The sequence below is a fragment of the Rhynchophorus ferrugineus genome, unplaced genomic scaffold (genome assembly GCF_030347505.1).
Source record: "Rhynchophorus ferrugineus isolate W39M unplaced genomic scaffold, kcgeb_rfMv2 rfM3, whole genome shotgun sequence".
NCBI classification, from domain to species: Eukaryota; Metazoa; Arthropoda; class Insecta; order Coleoptera; family Curculionidae; genus Rhynchophorus; species Rhynchophorus ferrugineus.
In genome coordinates, this window is record NW_027472582.1 from 21,696,416 (window position 1) to 21,723,420 (window position 27,005).

At 29.8% G+C, this 27,005-nt stretch overlaps 1 protein-coding gene across 40 annotated transcripts in view; it reads right to left on the bottom strand.

Annotated features, from left to right (window-relative positions):
- Window positions 1–27,005, bottom strand: part of LOC143192762 (uncharacterized) — a 175,324-nt gene that overhangs the window by 124,077 nt on the left and 24,242 nt on the right. For 4 of the 40 annotated variants that reach the window (XM_076398358.1, XM_076398346.1, XM_076398351.1 and 1 more), the window contains exon 1: window positions 7,626–7,725. The exons of 30 other annotated variants lie outside the window; for them this stretch is intronic. The gene's annotated coding sequence lies outside the window, so the exon portion shown is untranslated. Of the gene's footprint in view, window positions 1–7,625; window positions 7,740–11,038; window positions 11,088–27,005 lie in introns of those variants that run through there. 6 more of the 40 variants (XM_076398332.1, XM_076398352.1, XM_076398328.1 and 3 more) reach the window with 2 other exon arrangements.

A 27,005-nucleotide genomic window follows, 5' to 3' on the forward strand; every position in this document is an offset into this window, starting at 1 on the left:
AGGAGATTGAAACGAACCAAACCATACGAACTTATATAAAGTGTATACCTTTAGTGTAAACTATAGCTATAAGTTATTATAATTTTATAATTGAGGAATACATATAGATGTATTTTCTCGTGCTCGTCTTGCTTGTGAATTAATCAAAGTACAAATGAAAAGTAGTAATAAATTAATTTATAATTAAGATTGTACTAAACGTATCTAATAAAGATGTTATAAACAAAATTACGGGTAAAGTAAATATATATAATTGTTATAAAGTCTAAAAATATCTAAAAATACAACGGTATATAAATTCGGTGATGAAGTTATATCAAGGACTACTGTTTACATTCTTTGATTTTTACTGTATACTTCCAGATAGTCACTTATAATGATATTAAAACATTAACAAATTAAAATTAAATCTTTGACTATCATTTGAATCAACACATATACAATCTTGCATATAGGTTATGCAACATATTAAGAATTAATAATAAAGATTTGATGGGCTATATATTTTTGATTTGCTACCTATTGACTTCCTTTTATATATGTATATCAGTAATTAATTCCGAAGGTAAAACATGTTTTGAGTACTGATGGTGTACCGAACTTTAATTTAATTCGTCATTTGATGATAAATATTGTAGCAATGTTCGTTTGTTGACTTAGTTTGAATACTCGTTACTGTTTGTTACAAAGCAAATTCCATGGAAACAGAAACAATAATTAGTGCTTATTTATTTGATGTTAACATGATCGACGAAATGATGGACGGGAATATCGGTTAAGGACAGGGCAAAATGTGTTCTAGTGTACTTCAATTAATGTGCATGAATTAGCCAGTATATATTTCCCAAATTAAAATTAAATGTGAGGTTTGATTTGATCGACTCATCTGATTTCCTAAACGTTGTTTAGTAGCTATAATTTAGTAACATTCTTCATATTTTAACAAGATTACGAATCCACAACAAGCAATCCGAACAAGCGCTTATTTGCACTACATAAGTCCAAATAGGCTATATAAATGACTGTAAAATTATTTGATTTAGAGTTTGATCTGGTGTGCTTTATACAAAAAGCGACGTTTCGCTCATTTTGCTTGAGGAATTGGTTAATGCAAAATTGAGGGCAGAATTCGAGCTATTAAGCTATATTTTCCAGCTGTATTTGTGGTTATTGTTGACTGCCACTTGTGCTATTTCTATTCCTGTAGACAGAGATGTCTTTTGTCGTAATGACTGTGTAAATATCAGTAGTGTAGAGCAGGGACAGGGATAGTCCCAAGACACCTTGCAGAACTCTAACAGAAATAGTTTTAAATGTTAACACGACCCCAATAATTGACAATAGCTCCGAGGTAACAATTTGCTTATCTTGTGGATTATCTCTTTTCTTCGGCTTTTCAATAACCATTGTTACTCTATGCGCTTTTATGGTCTTTGTTGAGTGGTGGTTTTGAAATCCAAATTGAAACCCTGGTGTTTTTATAAGTAGTTTAATGCATTTAAAAGTAGTTTCTCGAATAATTTGGATTTAGGAGAGGCAGAGGGAGAAGAGGGTAGCAGCAAGATAGACTTGTAAAACACGACTTACTCTGCGGGTTTGTCATGTTTTTAAGTATAATTATTTCTGACACATTAAAACATTCCAAAATATCCTCGATTGCTTTTCGTTGCAGTTCTTTCAATAATTCAAGTAAAATATCACAAATTCCAGAAGTATTTTTAGTGTTGATGTTGTTATTGATGTCCGTGGCAATATCCACTGAAGGAACCAGCTTTATAACCATTTCGACCTGATTAATGTAAACATAAGTTTTAAGAAATGAAAATTACGATGAGCGCTCTCCATATCCCATTTTGAAGTAATATTTTAAAAATCATGCAGTGTAAGTCTATGGGAATTTAACAATCTTATTTGATACCATAACGGATTAAAGCAGAAAAGAGGGATTATAGCGATAGATTTTTATTTTATCTTTATCTTTTATCTAAATAACTCCTGGATAGATATAGTAATTCAAAATTATATTTGTAATATCACTATTAATGCGAAAATGTCTTTTTAATTATTCAAAAGCGTATTACAATACTGCTTTTTCTTTAAATATTTAATTTTCAATAATCCTTTCTGAGACAATATTAATACAATTAGAGTCATTAAATGAAGGAAATATTTTTTGATTGCTTGTCGTGTAGTGTGTTTAAATGGGACTATATTGGATATTAACAATTGCGAAGAGAGTCTTTAGATTAACTAGAATGAATTTAACAATTTGAGGGCAAAATTAATTATCCGTAAGTTTATTCACATCAAAACAACGAAAACAAAGATTACGCGCTCGGTCGATGTAACACTAATCTTCGAGCACGAGTTCAAAAACGAGAACTCCATTAACTTCAGCATCAGTTTACGTTTCCTCGACATTTACGACCCGGCTCTGCAGCTTTGTATATATGCCAGTGGAGAAAATAGAGTTCGTCTCTAGTTTTAGCCGGACGAGAAATGTAAAAATACTCCTCTAGCCTACCGTAATACAAATCACTATCGGCTTATCTAGACTTATATTCAGCGTGACATATAGGATAATTCCATCGCGTGACATGGTAAAAGCAAACGAGATATGAACCTTTTTCGATTGAAGTACTAAAAATATAGGTCAAAAAATAGATCGACCTATCATTGATAAAAGTAGCTGTTGCGACCATACAATGCATAGAAATGCGATTGTATAGGCGACCTTGGTGAAATGTTTTGTCAGGTCCAATCGCAGGTAGCGCTGCAATGGCTTTTTCAAGCAACGTGTGACTGGCTAGAACGCAATTCTTTTTAAGTTAGTTGTTTGAAGTGGTTTTGTTTTACGTGTTTGGAGCTATTTTTGATGGAATTCTTAATTTTGCGTTGTGAATATTTTTTATATTACATTCATTGTTAATAAATTATTAGTCAGTATAAAAATTGATTATAATACATCCTGAGAATAAAAAAATGTTGTGTATGTAGATGTAAAGCAATTACAGAGAGGAGATATCGTCCTCCAAAGAATAATCCCGCTCTTTTTTAAAAAATTTGGTTGATTAAGTAAATAATACAAAGTTATTTGGATTGGAAGAATTTATATTTACCTGTCTGTCATGAACAGGTTTTACGGTAAATGCCTATACAACATTGTTTTCATCAATTACCTATCTATTATATACATATTACATATGTATATAATAGATAATATGCTTTTACGTCCACCTACTACTTATAAAGTTACAGGGGAGTGCAACTACAATGGTAAGTGGTGGGGTAATGTTTCGCTTAGTCCAATCATTGGTGGCGCTGACAACGTGAATTTGATTGGTTAGTTTAAAATGATTATGTAGAAATCTGTACGGAAAATACTTTGCTGTGATTGGTCTGCCATTTCGTGTGATTACTTTATGACGTCACATTTATTGTCCAATAGTATTTAAATGAAAATCAAATTCAATTTTTAATATTTATAAAAATAAAATCCTATACAAATATACATAAATGTAAATAATATAAATATATATAAACAAAAGTGTATATAAGTGTAAATAAAAAAACATTAAGAGCTCCATTCCAGGCAAAAGTAAAATATTATTTTATAACGCCTTCTCACTTTTTCATACTTGTATAGTGCAATCAATTTTATGGGATCTAATAATAGAGTTCTATCTTCTTTTGATATATTGAAGGTAAACTTTAAATCATTCAATATTCCATTAACTTGATTAAACCAAAAATACAATGAACATCTCAGAATAACTTCTAAATTTGGCCTTGAAAATCAGTACGGATTAGACAGTTAAAACACTTACAAATTGTGTGTATTTTTAAGATATTCCTCAAAATAACTGATATGTTGTTTTTATAGCAAAGTCTAGTAACATTCTTGATGGAGATCAGTATCCAGTGAATGATTTGATCTGTGGAACTACTTAATATAGTATGTAGACAAATATTGCATGTTGTCTCATTTTTCAGAAGTTTTGCCAAGTAGCCTGAAATATAGACTAACGTACAACATTCCACTCTTGTTTTCGTCAGAGCAAAGTTCTCTGAAATTGAAAATATAAACTGAACTGGTGATTTAACAACCTCTAGTGATACTAGATCTCCGGTTAAAAAATAATATAAGTTATCTAAAGCGCCAACATGTTCACCTTCTTCACAATTTGCTCCGACAGAATGATGTGAAAAAAATTAAGTGTTGAACGCTTTAAAAGATTTCTCAAACATACTAGGTGAAGGATACATGTCTCTACCTCCATGACCTCTAACAGATTGATAGTAAATATACATAATTGCTACTTTAAGGGTATTTATTTTTTTACTTAAAGAAATCTATTTTGGCTGAGTTTCTAACTCATAGGTGTTTAAGGAATCTTAACCAAGACTGCTTCAAGACTTTCTTTGGATCGATCTATTTGAAAATCATCGATTCATTTTTGTTGTAATATTTTCCCGAAGCAAACTGGGAACAAAATGAACGTGACGGGGCTTTTAATTTTTTTTAGTGGGAGATGTATTATCAGAGGTTGAGAAATCGTCAGTTAACTGTATATCTTCAGTTCCAGGGAGATTTGCTATGAAGAAAACATAAGTTGAACGTTGCACATTGTCTATATTTTAATCTATTTCACAAAAAACTTCTAGAATAAGACAATGTGCAACTTTAATTTACATTCTCTATTAAGTAGTTCCACAGACCAACAACTCCGGACTGATTTTATAGAAGCATCGCAGCAGAACAGGCCCTAATTAACAACTCCACCAAGGTTGTTTTATTATACAGCTTGTAGATCTTTAAGCTATCTCTTCTTATTCTTAGATTTTGCCATAATAACATATCACTTATTTTTTGAGAGATAGCACTAAATAATAAAAAGCACGTACATTTTAATTAAGGATAATGTTTTTTTTAATGACAAGTAAATGCAATGTTAATAGAGAAGTACTTAAGTTTCTTTTCAATATAACAAAAGTAGAAGATAGAATACTAATATATACCATAATTGATAGCACTAAAAAAATATTAAAAAGGGACAAGACGTTATAGAAAAATATTTGCATTATATGGTCTGGATTACTGAACTCTTGCTTAACACGCTCCTCGGCATTAAGCCTATCCACTGGCGAGTAATCAACTTAGAGATCATCCCAGAAGACATCCGATCTGATCACTGAAGTGACTGGGATCATTTTTCGTATTAAATTTTGCAGTGTTGTCTACATTTAGATTTATAATCACAAACATAAAGTACATCCATGCACGCGGGATTCAAACCAGTTACTATCGCAAGATTATGAGGATCGTCCTGTCGTTTAAATCACTGCTAGGGAGTTTAGGAGTCTCATTTATTAGATATATTTAGACAATATTTAAAACAACATGGAACGGACAAGATTAAGCACATGTAGGACAAAAATAACATGCAGACTATCGCTCTTTTCAGTCAAGTACTCAAGATATGAAACTGCAGACGTCATGATTTAAGATTTTAACTAAATGGAAGATTTCCGATTGTTACAATAACCAAACAAACATCGAGAGCTGCATCGACCTTGAAAAAATGTGGGAACGTGAGAATCTACATACGTGCGTTCCTTATCAAGACATTAGTCACCATTGATCTTTCTTCTTCAAGAAATGCTAACAAATCAGGCTGCAGAAAGGGGGGTTTAATTCATTTATTAAATCAATTTATCAAAAAGAAGAGTATTCTTACCATCAAACACAGCTATCGAAATAAACCAGGCACTAAGTAAACATGTAAAAAGATTCTCATCATCAACACTTACCAGGAAGCGTACAGTCAACAACAGAACAGAACTCTGTCCAAACCGAACTCGAACAATACAATCAATCTCATCGTGGCAGTATTCTCGCACGTTTAGTAATCAGTAAGTATCAAGATTCTAACTTGACATCACATCTAAACTCATCGTCACCTAAGCCAGTACGTTGAGTAATTCACAACACTAATCATCATCATTTCAAACTGCATTTAACATTATCAATTTAAGTTGTTTCCTAAATAAATATCTAAAACTAATCGCGTCTTTGCACATTAAATTTAAACATTTAAAATATGCCTAATCACTCAAAAATCTTAAAATGTTATTTATATATAATAAAATAGGTTCTCCCACAGTTTCAACTCATTAAACTTTAATCGATCTAAAAATGTTGGAATAAAAGGTTTTGACCCTTCTTAATTTTCTGATATTTCTCTATGAAAAATAATATTTATGGAAGATCGGAGATATGGACTTAATTAAGATAATAGCTATTCAGTCATTTTTTGAGATATTTTCTGATATACACTGTACTTTCAAATACAATATTTTATCAATCAAAGCTGTTTATGTAATTTAGTTTTCTGTTAGTTATTATCTTTATTTAGTCAGGTTTCTTTATTGGTTTTTTAAAGGGTATCATGTAAAAAAAACATTCTAAAAATCTAATTGGCTTATATTGTAATTATATTTGATTAATGAGATATTAAATTCTTAATATATTAAGTATTCCATTGGCGTTTTATCATTTGTTTAAAGATACAAATGTATAAGATAAATTTGGCCTTCAAAAACTTAATTAATGACCTTATTAAAATGTAGTTAAAGCATTAAGCTAATCCGAATATGGAATAATACTTCAGCGTCACAATTAATTTTAAAATCTTCTACATAAGATATTCCATTACTAAAATATAATCAATATCCTGTCTCAAAAAGGTTTTATTATTTTAGACGACACAAATTGATATTTGCGATAATTATGCCATACAATTTGACAGATATAGAAAAAGTAAATAAAAAAACATGGAAAAAAATATTTCACATAATTGTAAATACTATTAATATGCATGAAACAAGTACAGGGGATAAACAAAATAATATGAACCCTGTCTATTCATGTATGAAGGACCCAAAAGAAGAAGTCTACAATCCAGCCAATATTTTTTGACCGATATATCAGTATATTGATATTTTAATCAGCCAATATTTTCGAAAATTTTTCAAAAAAAATTAACGATATTGCTTAAAATATTATAAAAAAAAACTTTCAATTATTTTTAATACACCATACAAATCGGTACTTTATTTTAAAGGTTTATTAAAAATATTGTTATTTTTTCTTAAAAAGTTGTTACAATAGTTGTTGCAAATACATTTTCGATATATATAAAAAACTATCGATATATCGATATTTTTCTCGGGGACCGACACCACTAAGTTCCATTATAATTTGGCCAGCAATATCGTGCTATTCAGCTAGTCCTGTCACTCACATCGCTGGCCAGAATACTGCGACTGAATATCTCAATACCCTCAATGATGAAGTTTTACTACGACTAACACTGCCATATTACAAGATGCGCCCTTAGAAACAGCCAAAAAGGTTTGGACTTGGTTTGAGGAGCATCAAAATGTACGATTCTGTGACTAGGTTCTACTATGTCAGGAACCATACTCTACGATTATATTCCGCAAAGCATTGCAGCTGTTTAAAAAGGCACCTTGATGTTGGATATAACCAAATATATTATTTTTAGTTCAAATGTCTTAATTTTATAAATGCAAAACACGAAAAACTGAGATAAAAAACTTACTTTAAGAAATGTTCTCAATACTTCATAACACGTCACTTATATTTATTAATGTCAAATGAGAAAAGTCCCTAACACTATAAAGCACAAGATATGATGGTAAACTGCAACGAATATTTAATTTTTGAATATATAAAAGCGCATAGAGTAGTGGGAGTCACACACACTCATTTTCAAAGTCAAAAACAAATGTGTCACGAACATTTTCTAGATGTGCAAAAAATCGACAATTTTCTTTATATCAAACATTGGCGCAACACCAAATACACATATCCAATTTTAGACACTGATTAGTTTCTTTGGAAATAAACATAATATAATAAAGGAAACATGTGTGATTTCTTATAGATAAACCAATGTTTTTATGACGCAGGTCGTTGTTTCTTACAATGTAGTCATATGTACGATTAGATTTAAAAACGAACGGATAAAGGTAATTTTACTAGTCAGCTTATAGGAAAAATAGGTCAGCAGATGCGTTTAACAGGTTGAAAGTAGCTATAAATACGGATTTATTTTTATCACATTAAATAAAGTTGAACAAATAAAAAAGAACAAAAAAAAGATTAATCAGCATATAACATAATTCAATAAAAAATATGTCACTAGTATAGGGTGGGGCAAAAGTCCCGCTACCATTTTGATTGTGTGCCATCTTGATTAAGTAACTTTTAGCTCTGTTTCGCTTTAACCAATGGTTGTCGACGTCCAAATCTTATTAGGGATAAATATAGGCCACGAGAACGAACAGAAATAGTGATAAAATTTATTGAAAATAAATCGTTCCATCGTCAATGGTAGCGGGATTTTTGCCACACCCTGTATGACAGTATTAGTGCAATAACCAAAGATACATAATCAAGAAAATTATTAAAACTATCAATATAAATTGGTGTGTTAAGTCATATAACACAATAGTTTTTTTTTAAATAGATTTAGGCATTATCTTACCCTATTGCACCGTAAAAGTTAAAATGGAATTACACAATAATATGAGTCATAAAGATAAATAAATATATATTAATAAAAATATATTTTATCACACGAAATAAAGTTGTACAGATACAAATCAAAACAATTTGAAAACTAAATAATTTTATAATAGAAGAAATATTAAAGGTCTGCAAACTTTATACACCTTTATCTCGGTAAGTTTCTCGGGGATGACTGAATTTTTTCTGAACGCCCTAATTATTGTAAACGAAAATTTAAATGAAAGGTCCTACTCTAACTGCAAATATTAGTTGATCCGAAGTATTTTGATGTAAATGTCCTATATCCGTAAGTAGGTAGAAAAAAGTTGTAGATGATTGTAGGTTAAACTTCCAAAGATGTTTACTAAAAAAAGCATTCATTCCTCCAAAAAAGTAAATAAAACGTCAACTATTTCAAACATATAAAAATGAAGATTAACTGAAGTCGAATAATCAAGGAATAAAATTTCTAAATAAAATGTAAATAGTTTTAAACAATGTTTATATAGTTCTTATTAAAAATACGATTAATAAAAATAACAAAATTAAAAACAATCCCGTATCATCTGACCAATAAAATATATCCAAAATATTGCCACAAAACTATGCTAGATATTTCCGTGTTGAAAAGTTTCTTTAAATACATTTTTGGCACAATGCCGACTAAACTTTCAGTTCATTTTAAACCTGAAATAGATGAGTATTACAATAAGTATGCTACTTTAGACTTTCTATTACTTATATAATAGCTTATGTATAAGAAAAAATTCTATACGTTCAATATTATTAAAATATTGTGTACCATTTTCGCTTTTCTTTATCATTTCTGAAACACCATCACATTTAATTTGGTTCTAAGTCTAAAAATAACGATTTCCAGTAAGAAATCTTGCTCTTATTGACACTGCTATTAACGGTAATTACTTTAGCAAAGAAACTATGCTTACTTTGAAATAAACCTGTATATGCAACTAATGATATCCGATACACTACAATCTATTTACATTTCCTTTATATAACGTTAGAAAACAACAATTATAGCAACGTTTCTTCAAGCTTAAACATTTGATCAAAACTGAATGCACAGATCTTAAACTTATTTATTACCTATTGATAATAATAGTTATTTAATCGTTCAGCAAATCAACTGGTTTTATTTTTCTAATTCAGATAATCACGTATAGTCTTTCCAAAGTAACAGTGAACTTACGTCATCTCAATTTAAGACGTTCAAAATTGGCAATGTTGCTTTATTTGCATTGCATTTATTTTAGCTTTTATATATTACAGTATTCTAATGCAAATAAAATAATGAAACAGAATTGTTATAAAACATCATTTATTTTGTCATTCATTCACTTCATTCACTTAACATTACACTGTTGACTACTACTTTGGATAGACCATATATTTCTTTTCTCCTAGGGTAAATGAAATGTGAATAGACTATAAGTATAACATTATCTAACTCTTGTGCAATTTTTCTAAGATCAATAAATATACTACTATGATCAAAAATAAGATACAAATTGGTAACGATGCGCTCACAATTATGTTCTTTAGTGTTATTGCTATAAAGTGTGTAAATATTGTTGAAAGAAAAAAAAGAAAAAAAGCTCAATCAAATCAAGCTTTAGCACTCAACAATCATTGAGAGATAAAAAATAATTCAATTTCAAAAGACGCCATTGACCTTAAAATGCATCTCATCTCGCTTTGGTACAAAAACATTAAATTTCTATTAAAAACGACGTGTTAATGTCTATGAAACAATAATTTATGCCGATCAAAATCTTATCATCTCTAAACAAGTCTATATTTCTATCAAACAAAACAACAAAATATTATCTAAACTGTCAACAAGAAATTGCAAGGCTTGGTTGGTCAGTGGCCAAAGCGTCAGGACGGTCCTTCTATTGTTGCGGTAGTCGCGTGTTTGAATCCTGCTGGGATATGGTCGTAAATTTGAAGATAATATGAATTAATTAAATTGAATTAATTGTCATATGGAAAATTATGTATCATTTGTAAAGATGCTCGAAAAATTTATTTCATTATTTTTAAATATCACATTGTATACATAGATGTGAAGGTTTGCCATAACTACATTAATAATTTTAATAATAAATATTAAACCACTCATTGATATCGTTTAACGAATCATTCCACTAATTGATGAAGACACAATGTCTACTAGGCGATTTAAAAAAAAGTTTTACCACAAGGACTCAATAACAAATAAATTAGCACTGCAATATAAAGTGCATACATATTGATTAAACTACCAGAACACATAAATATATAGCCATATTGGGGCTTTTGAAAGTAAAAATTAACATTAAAAAACTTTCACTAACACCTATCTTTTTATTGATATGCATGCCGTTAAATTTAACAGAATTCCATACCGAAATTGAATGAATCTATATTTAGACGACTTACCCACACTGGTAAAGCCGTTTTTCATCTGTATTTATTGTATTGTACATACCTGAAACAAAAAATATACTTAGCAAAGTAATATACCAACAATGTAAATTAAATTATAATTTCCGGTGTGGTTGAATATTTTCAACTGTAAAATAACCACGAACAGAACCAAAATCTCTAAATGTTAAAATTTTTATATTAATTAATCATACAGAAATGTTACAGTTTCATCGTTTTCGATAAGATGAAAGTGGGATTTTAGAAAACTGGAATATTTCTGAAAAATAGAGATTATAAAAACATTAATCAGTAAATATAAATAATCATAGGCTTGGCTTATCTTTTAACTATAATTAGTCATAAATATACAGATTATAAGCTTTTAACTATCTCGTCCAATTTATATGGAAATATTTCAAAGGATTAATTATATAAAGGATTCTTGATCTAACATGTTAATTGAAAAGTCCCCGACCATAATAAAACACATTTTTTGGCAAAATTAGTTTTTTTTATTCAACATTATTCCCGTCAAGAGTGATACACTGATTATACACTGTACACAAATATACACGTACTACATAAATGGTATCGAAAAGTTGGAAGGTCGCTATAATGTATCACACTTGAAGGAAATTATTTTGAATAACAAAAACTAATTTTGCCAAAAAATGTGTTTTACTACGATAATATAGTCTATTCAAAATAGCAGCGAACTCAAGTCACATTAATGTAAGACGTCAATACCACACAATAATGCCAAGTTTAACTTTGACCTTTACTTTATTTTAACTTTTATATATTACAACATTTTAAGGCAAATAAAAAAATGAAACAAAAATCTTATAACGAATAATTTATTTTCCCGATCTATTTTAACTCCCAGATATAAAGGGTAAAAAAATAACTAATTTTATTGGTGCAATTTTATATTATATAATTTGTCGTTTTATTTATAATTTGCCTTTATAGAGATTGTAAATTCAAATTTAAAATTGTTTTTATTTTTATTTATGATCAATGAATATATAAAATATAAACAAACAAAAAGCCAAATATATAAATTTTCAGTGACTTTCGGTAATTTTTTTTAAACCTTGTTTTCCTTTTTAAATAATTTACAATTTTAGGTGCTTTTTTTAATCCTTTAATTAATTAATTTTAGTCAAATCAAATTGGAAAATACTAGGCAAAACCAGAACAAGCGCTAAATCTGTTGGACAAGCCTCAGCAACAAAAAGGAAGGATTTTTTGCAAGCATAAGCGTAAAAGCAGGAAAACTCTAACATGAACAATATTATTTACAATCTGAATTTACTATGAACTTCAGAAACCAAATAGATTGTGCTATTTGCTTATAAACCTAGTTCAAAATCGATCAAAAAAAAATTGGATGTCCTACCCTACTGGCTGTATCCTGCAGATGATGGTTTGTCTGTCTACTTCAAGGATAATTAAAAAGGAGACGATATGCTGAAGCTGTAATTGAAGTAAACTAATTAAAAAAAAACTTATTGAAGAATAGTGTTCTCATGTCGATTGGACTTATGAATTTACCATCTCTGACGAACGATCATATTAAATTATTATTAGGTCTATAAATTAATTTAACTTCATGTTGAACTCACATTGACAGGCTAGATTGACATTTCGTCGAAGTGTGAATAATCATGATTTTCAGTACACTGAAAATGTACGAATTTGTACTGTTTGTGAGTAAATCGCTATGTCGTCGATTAAACCATCAATGGAGATCTCTATTAACCAACCGTATTCTCCAGACCTTGCTCCTTCTAATTAGTACTTGTACCGACATATAAGGCCTGACCTATCTAAGCAGTGCGTCACTATTTATGAAGATACCAAAAAATGGGACAATTCGTTGGTAGCCTCAAGAGACATCGTTCTTTCAAAATGAAATCCGTAAATTACCTGAAAGGTGATAAAATACAGCAGCTATTGATGAACAATTCTTTGAAAGCAATGCATGGTGCCAATGATTCACTTTAAAACTAATTTATAGGCCAAATATTAAAAATTATTCATAAGATAAAATAACAGTTTGGCGATTGTTGAAGTGAGTTTAATGAACGAAGAAAGAATGAGAAGAAGTAACATTAAAATAAGATCAGAACATAAAAACATATTAAGTTACTAAACAGATGATATATCAGAAACGAAAGAAAGATTTCTGACTCAGGCTTAAACTATACATCTGAAAAGAATTCATCCGCCTGAAAGATAATCGATACGAGGACGACTTGATTATACACTAAAAAAAGGAGAACCATAGATTTCTTTCCAAAAGGCTCGTGACTAAGCGCCTCGCGGAGTTGGCGCTCGGTAGATATCACCCATCTCGGTGAGTAACGTGAAAGATCCGACTCATATCGACAGCAATCGACATTTTTTCCATAAACCAAAATGTCGCTTTTCAACAGCTTGTTAGACGCTAATAATCTGTCGCTTTAATAAAAACAAATGAACGGGGCGTGTGTCGTTCGTGTCAGCGCACTTGATAAATTATTGACCAATTACAGACGGCAGTCGTAACATTTTGTTTGCGGTTGTTGTTAAATGAGAGTTAGTGGAGTTGCGCGCTAATACTTAATAAAATCGTCTTGCTCTGTATTTTCAGAGAATGACTTCATCCATTAAAATCATGGCCTGTTTCGTTCTTAATTATGTATGTGTGTGCCTTTAAAGTTAATTATAAAATGCGGTTTTTAACTGGTTTCTGGCTAACAACGAACGGACAGGAAAACAAATGAAAAAGCAGAGAAAACGTTATATCAGATTGTTCCCGTTTAATTATTCAGTGTGTTAAATTTATACGTTATATCACGCTTTAGTCGCAATATTAATTGTTAATTATGTGGACTTCGAGTTGATATTTTATCTGTTGACAAGAACCTCCTCAGTTCGAATACCGCTTAAAACATTTTTGCATATTTGTAAATTTTTATGGATACTACTGCAAAATAATCCATTTACGGACATAAAATAATAATCTCAATAACACTAATAATCAGTAAGCCAGATACATTCTGAATGTTGTTCAACAATAATGCATTTAAAAAAAAATTCTGTTGACATTTTACATGATCCTCTAATGGTATTTGTATTTAAGGTATAGTTCAAAAATGGTAAAATAGTTTTTCCTACTTTAATGATCTTATATTATCAAATATATAAATCACATAATGTTATGACATTATACATATACTATTACTGAAATAAATATATTTATATTTTCTGTAAAATAGCCTATACTTTATGTTAAGATCTGTTGGATGGCGTCATATTCATATTGTGGCGACCGCCACGATCCTTTAGGCCACTTCCACAGCGCTACCGTACTTCCTTCACATTAACCTAATATCCTGTCAATTCTCCCGTGGACCACATGTATCATTTAGTATCGAAATAAACAAGTATTTCTTCAATCAGTGCTTTTAGTTCTCGTGCAAATTCCTTCCAAAAATAGTAGTGAGTGTTTAGACAAACAATCGCATCGCCAGCCACATATTTCGACCGACCCGACGAATATTCCTACAATATATTCCTAAACTTAACCTAGCATACCTAATCTTCAAACGAAACTTGTCAAAGTATCATGACAAACTAGCGTTTAGTTTAAAAGTTGCAATGGCGTAGTATGGAACAAGGCATCGACAATTCAAAGCACTATTTGGTTTAAACCGTCCTAAATAAATTGTTAAGGTAATGGCTATCTTCAGAAAGGCAAAACCATTAGCAATGAATATAACAAAGAATATTTGAATATGGCGTTACCTAATTGCATTTTTAATTGTTTTGCCGCCCATTTTGAAGATCGAAAGAATGTGTAGTAAAAGAAAAGAAAGAAAAACTAGTAACATGTCTCAAAAATCCTCGATTTCAAAATGACATCACGTTACACTACTAAAGCTGAGCAGATTATATCAGACTCAGAATAAAAGATTGTGCAGATTAACTCATTAACTGCAGAGAACTTCCAATTTAATCTAAAATCTAAGAGATTGGTTTATCATGGAGGTTTAAATAGAGTTGCACTATAACATCAAACCAACTAATAATCCAACGATGCCAAAACCAAGTTTTTCATAACTTACATTGTAACCTACGAAGAACTACCAAAATTTAGACATAAAACATAATATAACGTTACTAAATCACAGCAACACAGAAGAAATACAGCTGGAAAACATGCAGTATGTCAGAAGATTACAGTGAACCACATAAACTTGTATAGTTAAAAGCATTAAATCTTAACTTTATCTTAAGTAGTTTAATTTAATTTTAATTACGGAGATACCTACTCATATATGTATCTGAAACTAGTCGCTTGTGTATTGATGCAATAGTAAAAAATGAATTTCATAAATTAAGATTAAATTAAAAACAATCAAAATAACTTCTGGAGCAACTAGCAATACAAAAATAGTAATATAAATTTGTAACATATACACAAAATTAAATTACGAACAAAACAAATTTAAATTAATATAACTGTTTGGGTTCGGCACCAACTTCAAAGTGATCAGTTTAGTGGTAGTTAAAATAATATTGTACATAGATGAATAGATGTAGTTAGGTATTAAGCTGTGTGTATAAGTAGAATATAAAATACGTGTAGTAGATAGGTGAAATAAGGTTTTTGTTTATTTTTATTTAGTTATTACAACGATTATTATGTACATACTTTGTTTTAAAACGTTTTTCTTTTGTGCTAAAAACATAAGTTTGATTATTTCTTACTCTCTAGTGAGTTCCTTATTTACTTTTTGAAGCCGGTTCAATCTTTTTGTTAAAAATATATTATTAATAAATTCGATATTACTAAAGATTAAGTTTTAATATATAATACAGTATAACAATATTAAATATATGGTAATATAATATAAAATATACGAAATTATAATTGCAAGTAACATAAAAAGTAACAAACTACAAAAATAATTGTTCATGATCACAGTCATAAACAATTTCAGTGATATTAAACTATTTAAAAAGAAAAATAAATGCGTGTAACGAACTGAAAGAATTATATACACAGTTCATTATAACTATTGCTTATTCGAGTACAAATATCACAATATCTATGGCGATACAATAATTTGAATATGAAACTATTATTAATATATCAATAACACATAGTGTTGCATTAGCGAATTATATAATATATTCGGATTTCAGAAACGCTACAAAATCAAAACATATTTTCCAGGATAACAGATCGATACATCGCCGAATACAAGCCTTCTCGTTGGCCAGCAGATCATATGGTGAATGACAAGAGTCAAATTGTAATAGTGATTTGACAGGACGGCAATATTTACAAAGGTTTTACAAAACAGCATTGTTCTTGTTTAATGATGCGTTTATTTAAAGTAATATTTATTTGATAATGTATTACAACCTTGTTCAGTTTATTTACATTGGCGTAAATAAAATGTGTACAGATTATGTAAATGAAATATGACAATGATTTATGATCAATCTAAATAAAAATGTCAATATCGAAAAGTGACGACCTCCATAACAAAAACAACTGACATTAACTGAAAATAAACAAATAAGACCACACACGATTAGGAACACAAAGACAACAGAAAACTGTAACCCATAGAGTAAATAACTTTTGCGCCAATGAACTAATGATATTTTAATCTCCATTACTGTTGTAAGAAAATTAACATTCGAACAATACAATTGAAATATTTCTGACAAATATTTAAACCCCGTATTTAATTATGTAATATACTAAATAAAAAATTTTAAAAAAGATATGATATGAATATATAATAGATGTTAATTATACAATAAAATCAAATTTAAAGGACAATAACATTTTGGACATAAAATACCAAGGAATTCTTTATTTGTCTCAAATTAATTTCATCCCCTTTGAAGTAATCCTCCCCTGGGATACTAGTTATTTCCTTATTTTACAATTTAATTATAATTTTTGGCCCTATAAATTAGTTTTAACCTTTAACCTGTTTTTATTTAAAACTTTTTGAGACTGTGAAAAAAACATGTTGTGCATCGATAGGCGCTATATTTTCCCATCTTTTGGGTAAATTAAAATTATAATTAAAAAATTATCGGAAGAACGATGTATCTTTTGAGAGTATCTACGAATGGGCCCCTTTCTCGATATCTTTATAACAAGTGAAACGCTGCTGTTTTTTGTATGTTATGTTTAAAGTATGTTTTCACTGGTTTCGGAACATGTTGTTGACCGTTGTCACACTAAAAAACAACATTGAAGTATCTTTACTCGTATTCTAGCTGTTTTTGTAATCGATAGGGATAGTGACGATTGATGTATGATCGAATAATGCCTTCAAATTTTCATCTTCAATTTTTTTAACTGACCAGAAGGCTCTTTTTCTTCGATATCAAAACTGTCGCTTTTAAAGCATCGAAACCAGAACTCACATGTTGAAATAGATGCTTACCATAAGCGTTACATTGCATTTGAGGACCTTCCACAGACTTATTCTATAAGTTAAAGTGAAAAAGTTAAACTTCCCTAAAATGCGATTTACTCAATACAAATTCAGATATTTTCGACAAACTTAAAAAATAACACATACTGAAAAGTCAAGCATATCAGTGAAGCTTAAAGGTTGGTTTCAAACCTAATCGATACGGTTTTATACACAGCAAAACCTTCTTTTGTAACTCCTTTAAAATTAATTTATAACCCATAATTAATATAATATATTATTAGACAATATCGTGATATCAGAAAATTTCTATATATTTTTTTATTTTTTTATTATTTCTGAAATTTATCAAATACAATATATCGGTACGTCTTCAGGCAAGATTAGTTCTTCAATAATTAAACATAAAAATAAAAAAGGCGAATATTACTATAGAACAATCACATAAAATTCCGTAAAAAACCCAAAACAAACGATCACATACATCACTTTGATGGACACGCGTATTACGATAAACGAAAAAAGAAAAACGGCCGACTCCTTCGACCTGACCGCGATCTTTCCCGAAAAAGCACGAAATCTACGTGACCTGCACGAGGATCTTCTCGTTGGGACTCGACTCGAACACGGAATGTGTTAATTTTCAGCGTAACAGAAAAAAGTACGCCGGAATCTGTTACAGAGCATACATAATGCATTATTGACGTGAGGCACGTTATGTACATTACCGTTTAGACGCAGCATTTTAGATGTCTTAAGGGGAAAAAACTTCGTAAAAATTCCTTTACGCATGATGGTAAACGTACAAGTTATTTGACAGATCCTTTGGAGAACATCCAATTAAATATAATATCTAAATCGATTAAAAGTACGGTAAAAAGCATTTTTTTTTGTTTTGATACAAGACAAATATAGTTGTTGTTAAAGTGGTCGTTATTGTATGAGATTTAATTACTTAATTTCAAGATATTTAGTCCAGTTACGTTATAACAAAGAAAAATGTGCTCCTTTGATATTTGAAACTCTATCAATCTCAACTCATACATACTAGTTTAGAAAACTTATAAGGGAAAATCGGAGTATCGGAGAGTGAATTATTAGATAAACATTCAGGTCAAGTACCGGAGGATATCAAAGTTGAAGAGGTTCTTCAAACAGGGGAAAAAATAAACCGGGAAAAAATGACTTGTCAAATGCATCGCATCTAATAAAGAGTACTAAGAAGGTAACTTATAAAAAGTTAGTTGCTATATTAGTTAGACAGATTGGAAGAACATCGTTAGTATGCCTTAACTGACATCCTCACCAGAAGCACCTCACCAGCTTTTATAAAAAATAGTGGGCACTAGATTGTTAGATGTGTTAGATCTTACATGAATTACAAATCTGACATCTCTCTCTGACAAATTTATATGGAGAACAACAGAACATTTGTATATGATTTGCGATTGCCGACTAATTTACAATTTGTCTCTACAGTGGCTTAAAAATAGTTATTAAAAAGACTCATTAGCCTTTACTTAGACTTTAATATACAAATAGTAGCACTTTTCAGTGTTTTTACTATATACTGCACTTTACTATACAACTACACAAGATCACATCGTTTAGTCATCTTGAGTCTGCGTTCTATTTCAGTGTTATCCAAGAGTTGCAGGTTTTCGATATTGGGAACCCCCATGAATTCTTTCCTCATGTCTTGTTGCAAATTTCTTCCTCTATGACTGTTGGAATCCAAATTGTGACTAATTGTTCTGATAGTATCTGGGTGCACAATACTTCCCAGAACTTTATTCTGAAATACTTCTCGCATTGATATTGATATTACTTCTCGTAGAACATCCTCATAAGTTCATAAGTTCATATAGATTTTACTATTTGCTTGACAGAAGCAACTTATTATGTATGGATAATTTATATTTCCTTCCAAATAACGATCACATTCAAGTTGTTTTCTTTTTGATATGCTCCTTCCGACGAAGTTTTGCATCAAGATTCATCCCAAAGTACGTAGCATTGTTACTATGTTGAATAATAGAATTATTCATATTTAATGGTACATGAACAGTTTGGTTGTAGGTGAATTCTATATGTACTGATTTACTCACGTTGGCCCTTATTGTCTATGCCTGGGTCCACTTAATAATATAGTAAATAGCATGTTGCAATTTTCTTGTTGCTTCTTCGTCATTGTTTCCTACAGCAAATATAGCAGTGCCATCAACCAATGTAGCCATAGCCAAGATTAAGATAGCCATTTTCTATTTGTGGTGTGTCATATGTATTAGTAAGTTCAATTAAATTAACGGTGTTAGTTTTATGATTTATATGACAGAGTCGTGCTTCCATTTTTTTTTAATCTGACAACATTTCAAAGTACAAATGAAAAGGATACAATTTTACTTCATTTCATTTGTATTACTTTTGGTTATTTCAGTATTACCGACACCATGACAGAACAAACCTAATTTCAAATAAAATATATATAAATAGTATAAAGCTATATAAAGTTAAAACATTTTACATCTTTGTAGTAACAACAAATTAATCTGCCCCCGCTTTGTCGAAAGATATATTCCACTGTGAAAAAAAAAACAATATAGAAGAAAGAACCCATAGACAAATATTTTAAGTCCATTTAAAGTTCTGTCAATATCATTTTTAGACTCATAAGGTAAATACTGTGGAGTAGAATATATTGCACATAAGATTTTTGATGAATTTTAAATTTGGAAAATACATGATGAAAGAACATCGAACTGTGTTACAGACTGCATTAGAGGTAAATGTAAATATTATTATGATCAATAGTAAATATTGTTGATATTAATTTCAAATTCATCCTAGATCTGTACAGTTAGTAAATACACAATTGTTACTTTATATGTCAAATGTAAAAGTGAATGTTATAGATACATCTAAAATTAAAAATAAACCTTAGTAGCAACAGTAAACCTAATAATATAGAGAATTAGCGATATCCTGACGTGAGACTAAATTAAAACTAAATACTAAAACGCAGTCCTAAACTAGACACATAAACGTGGATCATTGGAGTAAAAAAGAAAAAAACCAATGCAATTTTCAAAAATATAGGAAAATATTTTTGCCAAAAATGGCCGAATTATTGATTGTTTTTATTGTGTTTCAGGTCGAAAATATGATAGGCTATCTAATTAAAGAAAAGGTTGGTAAAACATAACTAGATGTTGAAAAAAAATTAAAAATAAAGGGTAAAGTGGGCTTATAAAAATAATATAAGGTTATAAAAATTGTAAATATTGCAAAACCTTAAAGAATAAAACAAGATAATACTACCATAAAAAAGTATTGCGTTCAATTCAAAAGGATATCCTGAATTATCAGTAAAAGATTACTTTTCTTTATCTGTGGTTTTTCGTTTAACCCAAGCTTATCACTGGTATTACTATATGAATTGGTTTGTTTTATGACTTTTGTGTACTTAAGACAATAGTATATAACTGAAATCTAATTAGGATATTGTATATTATTGCACGAAGTTGCAATCTTATCTGAATATAGCCATTCCGTCCTGTGTAGTCGAACATGATAAAGGTCATCAATGACAAAGTATAGTTACCGATAGCAGCTTAATTCGGCTTAAACTATTTTAAAGTTCAAAGCTATCGAAATGTTACATATTACAAAACATAAAAATTAAAAACTTAGTTTTCTTCTTGAGGTGGAGATATATTTTGAAAAATATTTACCACTATTATTCCATTCAAATATAAAAAACGAGGAAATATTGATATTATCCACAGAAAATATTTTTTAATTTATTCCGTTTTACTACTTATTGTAATATTACAGTAATGGCAGCAATGAATTCCGCGAAGGAAATAAGTAGTCGACTGATATTATTTATGGCTTCGACATAAAGAGAAAAAACACCATAAAAAAATAAAATTTAGTTATTTATAGTCAAAACCTTACACGAGTACGTGTCCTTTATTTTTATTCTTTAAATATTTATGATATATCGTCCTAATGTACAAAAAGATACAAAAAAAAATAAAAATATTCCCAACGCCAAAAAAAATTAATTAATACTTTCTTACACTAATGAATAAATTAAATTCAAGACAAGGTTTAAACAGCTCTTTAAACAACTTCAAAGTTACTAAAGTGTTGCTTGACCACCATGTTGAATCCACCACTTATTTCTACGTTTGTAAAACGCCTTCAGATTCATCCCAGTTTAGGTTTTACTAGTCTAACATATCACTGAATAAATACCGAGCTCAAAAACCAATAAAACAACATATTTTGAGGGTTTCACAGAGCTCTGAGGAAAAGATTGTTTTGATGATAAATCTCAGAATCTTCTTGATGTTTTCCTTCAAAACAACCTTGTGATAGAAAAGACTCTGGGGCTTGTCGAACTAAATGTTGTGGCCAAGGCTACATAACTGCAATAACGTATTAATTTCCTCATCATTTACTGATCATTTACTGATATCTCAGATCAGTAAATGGGATTCTTTTCAGATACACGTAATATTATTACAAAATTTAATACTATTGGCCAGCTTTATATATAGTATATAGTATTTAATATTAATCTAACGCAAATATATATAGAATAGAAGTAAAAACTAGTCTTAAAGGGTGTTTGAAGTCCTCTGTTATGTTTGAGATTCTTTAACCGCTAAAATCCCTGAGAAAACAAGACTGAACCCCACAATAAACAAACCGCAAAAAGGTTTTAGATTATATTGACATAGTTTATCTATTTCAAATAATACTGCTGTTCGTTATCCAACAAATAGGTCTTTGTTGACATTTACACTGGATGTCTCGAATATAATTTTTTCGATTCATTTCTTATTGACGTATTATATACATTCATTTTAGTCATATTAACCCATAATATTCTTTTATAACCGAGTCTATTGGTTCTATATCCCAGAGAACATACGATCTTACAGCCTAGTTATTGCTGACTTGCCCATGGTCAAACTACAAGCCCAGGATAAAACAATGCCCTACGGGATCCGAAACTGCGACTATCACACAAATAAAGGGAACGCCCTGTCGCCTTGATCACTGCGGTTACCAAGCCAACTATATTCAGAATAGCGAAAAATTACATTGATCGATATATCGATATTTTCGGTGACCGCATTTTTTTTTGAAAATATCAATATATTTTGGGAAATATATAAAATAGATTATTGAATTTTCAATTTTGGATATATTCCCTCCAAAATAGCAAATTAGGGCTATTACAAAGAAATATGAAATGGCTAAAAAGAAGTATGGATTTCTTAAATGTCAATATAACGATATTTTTCTTCACGATCAACACCCCTAGGCTATATAGCTAAAGTGAATTAAAAACAAACACTAAAGATCACTCATGCCTAGCAACTCGGGCCTGCTCGGTCTATCTTCGCACACGAAAATAAATGTTGTGTTCATAAATAAAAAATGATTAATCTTGTTACAGTAATTGTTTTTGGATGATATATTTTTACAAAAATCACAAGTACTGGTTGGGTAGTAAAATAGATCTTCTAACGAAATAAAAAAGAATACTATTAATTCATAGAGTGAGTTAGTGATTGGTTAAATATAGGAGAATAAATAAAAATGATTTCGTCGATAAAATACTCTTCTACCATATTTTTTTAAACTTCTGTCATAAGTGAAAAAAAAGCATATTACTTATTCTAAATAAACTACTGCATTATTTAAGAGTACATTAATTATATAATAGATTAAATTGTATCAGACAGTGAAGTATTTAATTCGGTTTATAATGAAAAAATTGATATGAAACACTACATCAACAGTTATTCAGTTAAATATAGTTTGTTAACCTCTGTTGGTCTTGACCTTCACGACATTGGGAGTAATTAACTTTCATATATAATAAAAAAAAATATCAGGACTTTTAACCAACCAATTTAATAATTTCATAAATTTACAGCTTTCATTTTCTTAAACAATTAAAAAAACATTATTTTAGCTCATATTCACAATTCAACAAAATAGCTATATAAACTTAGTTCTTATTTATATAATTAATTTTAAGTTTGTAGTTCTTGTGTTATATTAAATCTAACGACTTGTCCATTGTAACTCAAGGTTAAAAAAATATTTACAGCTAATAATACTTAAAATTTAGTTCGTATATCCCAGTGGACATACGATCTTACAGCCCAGTTATTGCTGACTTGCCCATGGTCAAACTACAAGCCCCGGATAAAACAATGCCCTACGGGATCCGAATCTGCGACTATCGCACCAATAAAGGGACCGCCCTGTCGCCTTGATCACTGCGGTTACCAAGCCAACTATATTAAGAATAGCGAAAAATTACATTGATCGATATATCGATATTTTTGGTGGCCGTATTTTTTTGAAAATATCAATATATTTTGGGAAATATATAAAATAGATTATTGAATTTTCAATTTTGGATATATTCCCCCAAAATAGGAAATTAGGGCTATTGAAAAGACATTGCAACAGTTATTCAGTTAAATATAGTTTGTTAACCTTTGCTGGTCTTGACCTTCACGACATTACTTAGTTTTTATTTATATAATTAATTTTCAATTTGTAATTCTTGTGTTATATTAAATCTAACGACTTGTCCATTGTAACACAAGGTTAAAAAAATATTTATAGTTAATTATGCTTAAAATTTAGACTCTCCTTACAATAAATACATTACATAAATACGACCCTTGACTGTAATACTTTGATCTTAAAAAATCTTAATCCTAAAGCTTGAGGATTGTAAATGAACAGTTCCTATATCCAGACAAGTTATCTTTCACAGAGATCATTCGAAACAGTATTTCTAATGTTATCATACAAATGACACCAGATCACAAAAATTTTGAAATATAACATTTATAATCAAGGCCATAACATGACACGAATAATAATCACAAGCTGTAACTAACTTAAAAGGATTACATATAAACATTTTACCAAGAAAATTTACATTTTATAGCTTTTAGATATTTTTGTGATAAAAACATTTATAATTAAATTAAAGAAAATGTCATTAACTTAATAACCAATCACAATATACAATACACGCTGTAAAAAAAAACAAAAATATATGAAAATAAAACATTCAGTAAATCATTACCCAAAAAGAAAAAAATTAATTCAACTATTTATAGTCGACAACTGACGCAAATAACCATAGCAACTTTGGTCGATTTCTATCATATAATTTATCTATAACATTATATAATATTATTATTTATTTATTTTATATTTATCCAAATTCTTTAGCCATTAAACACCAACGGCATTCGATCATAAATTAATATTACCATGCCAACTGCAATGAAATATAGAAACCGAGCTAAATAAACACTCAGCAACGCTTTTAAAATTGATGTTTCCATACACAATATTTCCAAGATTTTTATAATGCTTCTGCTAAGATGCTCTTTCAAGTTTCTCCTTTGTTGTCTCAAAAATAACATTCCTGTTTTCGTACATAAACAATAGTTTCATTGAAATAAATGTTCTGTTGTATGATGTTCTGAAGAGAGTATGAAAACTGAAATTAGAATAAAAAATAACGAAAAGCAATGCAGGGTGACATAGTAAGACTAATGAACCGTTAAATGTTAACAAATGCATTATATACCCAACAAACAATATATACAAAGTGAGTTATCTGCTAATTTATTTTTTATAGTACTATTGGAAATAGATCTGTAAACATATACATTTATAGTATTTCTCATGCTCGTTAATGTTACCAGCTACTTTTTTGATATAATTCAAAATCCAATTGCCCATTATTTTCTGATATCACATTCTTAATTCATAAAAATGCATATATATGATTAAATATCCGTAAAAATAAATAAGGTATTGGAAAAATATATGGATACGAAGTTTGATAAAGTTTAATATGTTTCAGACAGTCCAAATAAATATCTATTTTTAAAATCCAATGGCCCTTACTTAATCCCTCATAAAGTAGATGATAGTTAGACTTTTAAACCAAGATCAAGATCCAATATCTCTGGCCAACCAAGATTAATAGATCTACATCAGGACGATACATTTATTACTGAATAATACTCTTATAAAAGAGCTTTTCGTAAAAGTTAAACGACAATGACCGTAAACATTTCACATTCAAACATAATTTATTTGTTTTAAAGAAATGCACCTGTCGACTTATGAGAGAAAAACTGACATATGAAGCTAATATTATCAAATATCTGGAAATATATCAATATTTCGAATTTCAGCCGAAGTAATTTTGTTTGATGTAAAGAATGCAGACAAATTTGAATTATTTGTCTTAACAAATCATATATCATTATTATTGGTAGCACAAACCCGTTTTTTAACTATGAAATATAAGATTTAATACTTATACAAATGACTGAATGAGCTGCAGAAGTTAAGACGACAGGACGGTTCTTCTGCTGCTTCTGATTGTAATTGTAAATGTCAGTAGTGTAAAATCCGACAAGGAATATACCAGAAATCAAGAAAGTCTGCGACGGTAACCCAAGAGTTCATTTGAACTACCTGTCATTAGGCTTAAGGTCGAGGATCGTGATTCGGAGCCCACGTTAAGCAGCCCAGCTCCAGTCCAGATAAATCCTAGTTGGTAAAAAGGAAATTTTAAACGCTGAAAGAAATAAAGAGTATCGACACGCAATCCCAATCGATTGAGCAAATAACCGCTTAATTAAAACCGTAATTCCCTTAAAATATATTCATAGTACTAATATTTATTTATACGTAAGTTAAGCAATAACTCACTGCAATACTGTTAGTCACGACAACCGTTACAAATAACAATTATTCCCAGGTAACTGACGAGCCGATGCGAAGATAGACATTAATAGTCTGTAATCACCATGAAGTAATTAAACCAATTTCCAAACTTGGCGCCATCGTATTAACGTGTTATTTAATCAATCTGAATGTTCACCGAGGCACGCACGCTCCTTTTTTTAATTACGAAGAAAATAATAAAACTTAATAAATAATCGGCACAAGTCTAATATAAGCTTTACGCTATCTCCTATTAACACAATTTTCCTGAAAATACTTTTGAAAGCACGATCAGATTGAAAGAAAATGAGTCGGGATAGATCACCTATCAATTTAGGAGTATTGGAAAAAATCTGGTTAACATTTTAGGGTTTCGTTGAATGGAGGTAAAACGAAATGAAACAGTGGTGTTTACATTATGTGACCGTTATTTACTGAAGTAATATAAAAAATGTGGAAAATACAAAATAGATAACACGGCTGGCAGCGGTGTTACCTGGTGACAAGGCTTGGGCAGTCAATGGTGGCACGTCTAAACCAAACGATGGTTGGTAACTGAATGAATAGAAATACCCTTCAATAACCTCCCAGATAAACGTCTCGGAGTTGCCAGCTATTCGTTATCGGGTTCTAGTTGGCGCTGCTGGCACCCCGCCCGTGTTCAACATTATATTTCTGGGTATTTTGTAGACCGTTATTCCACTATGTAAAATTCGACATGC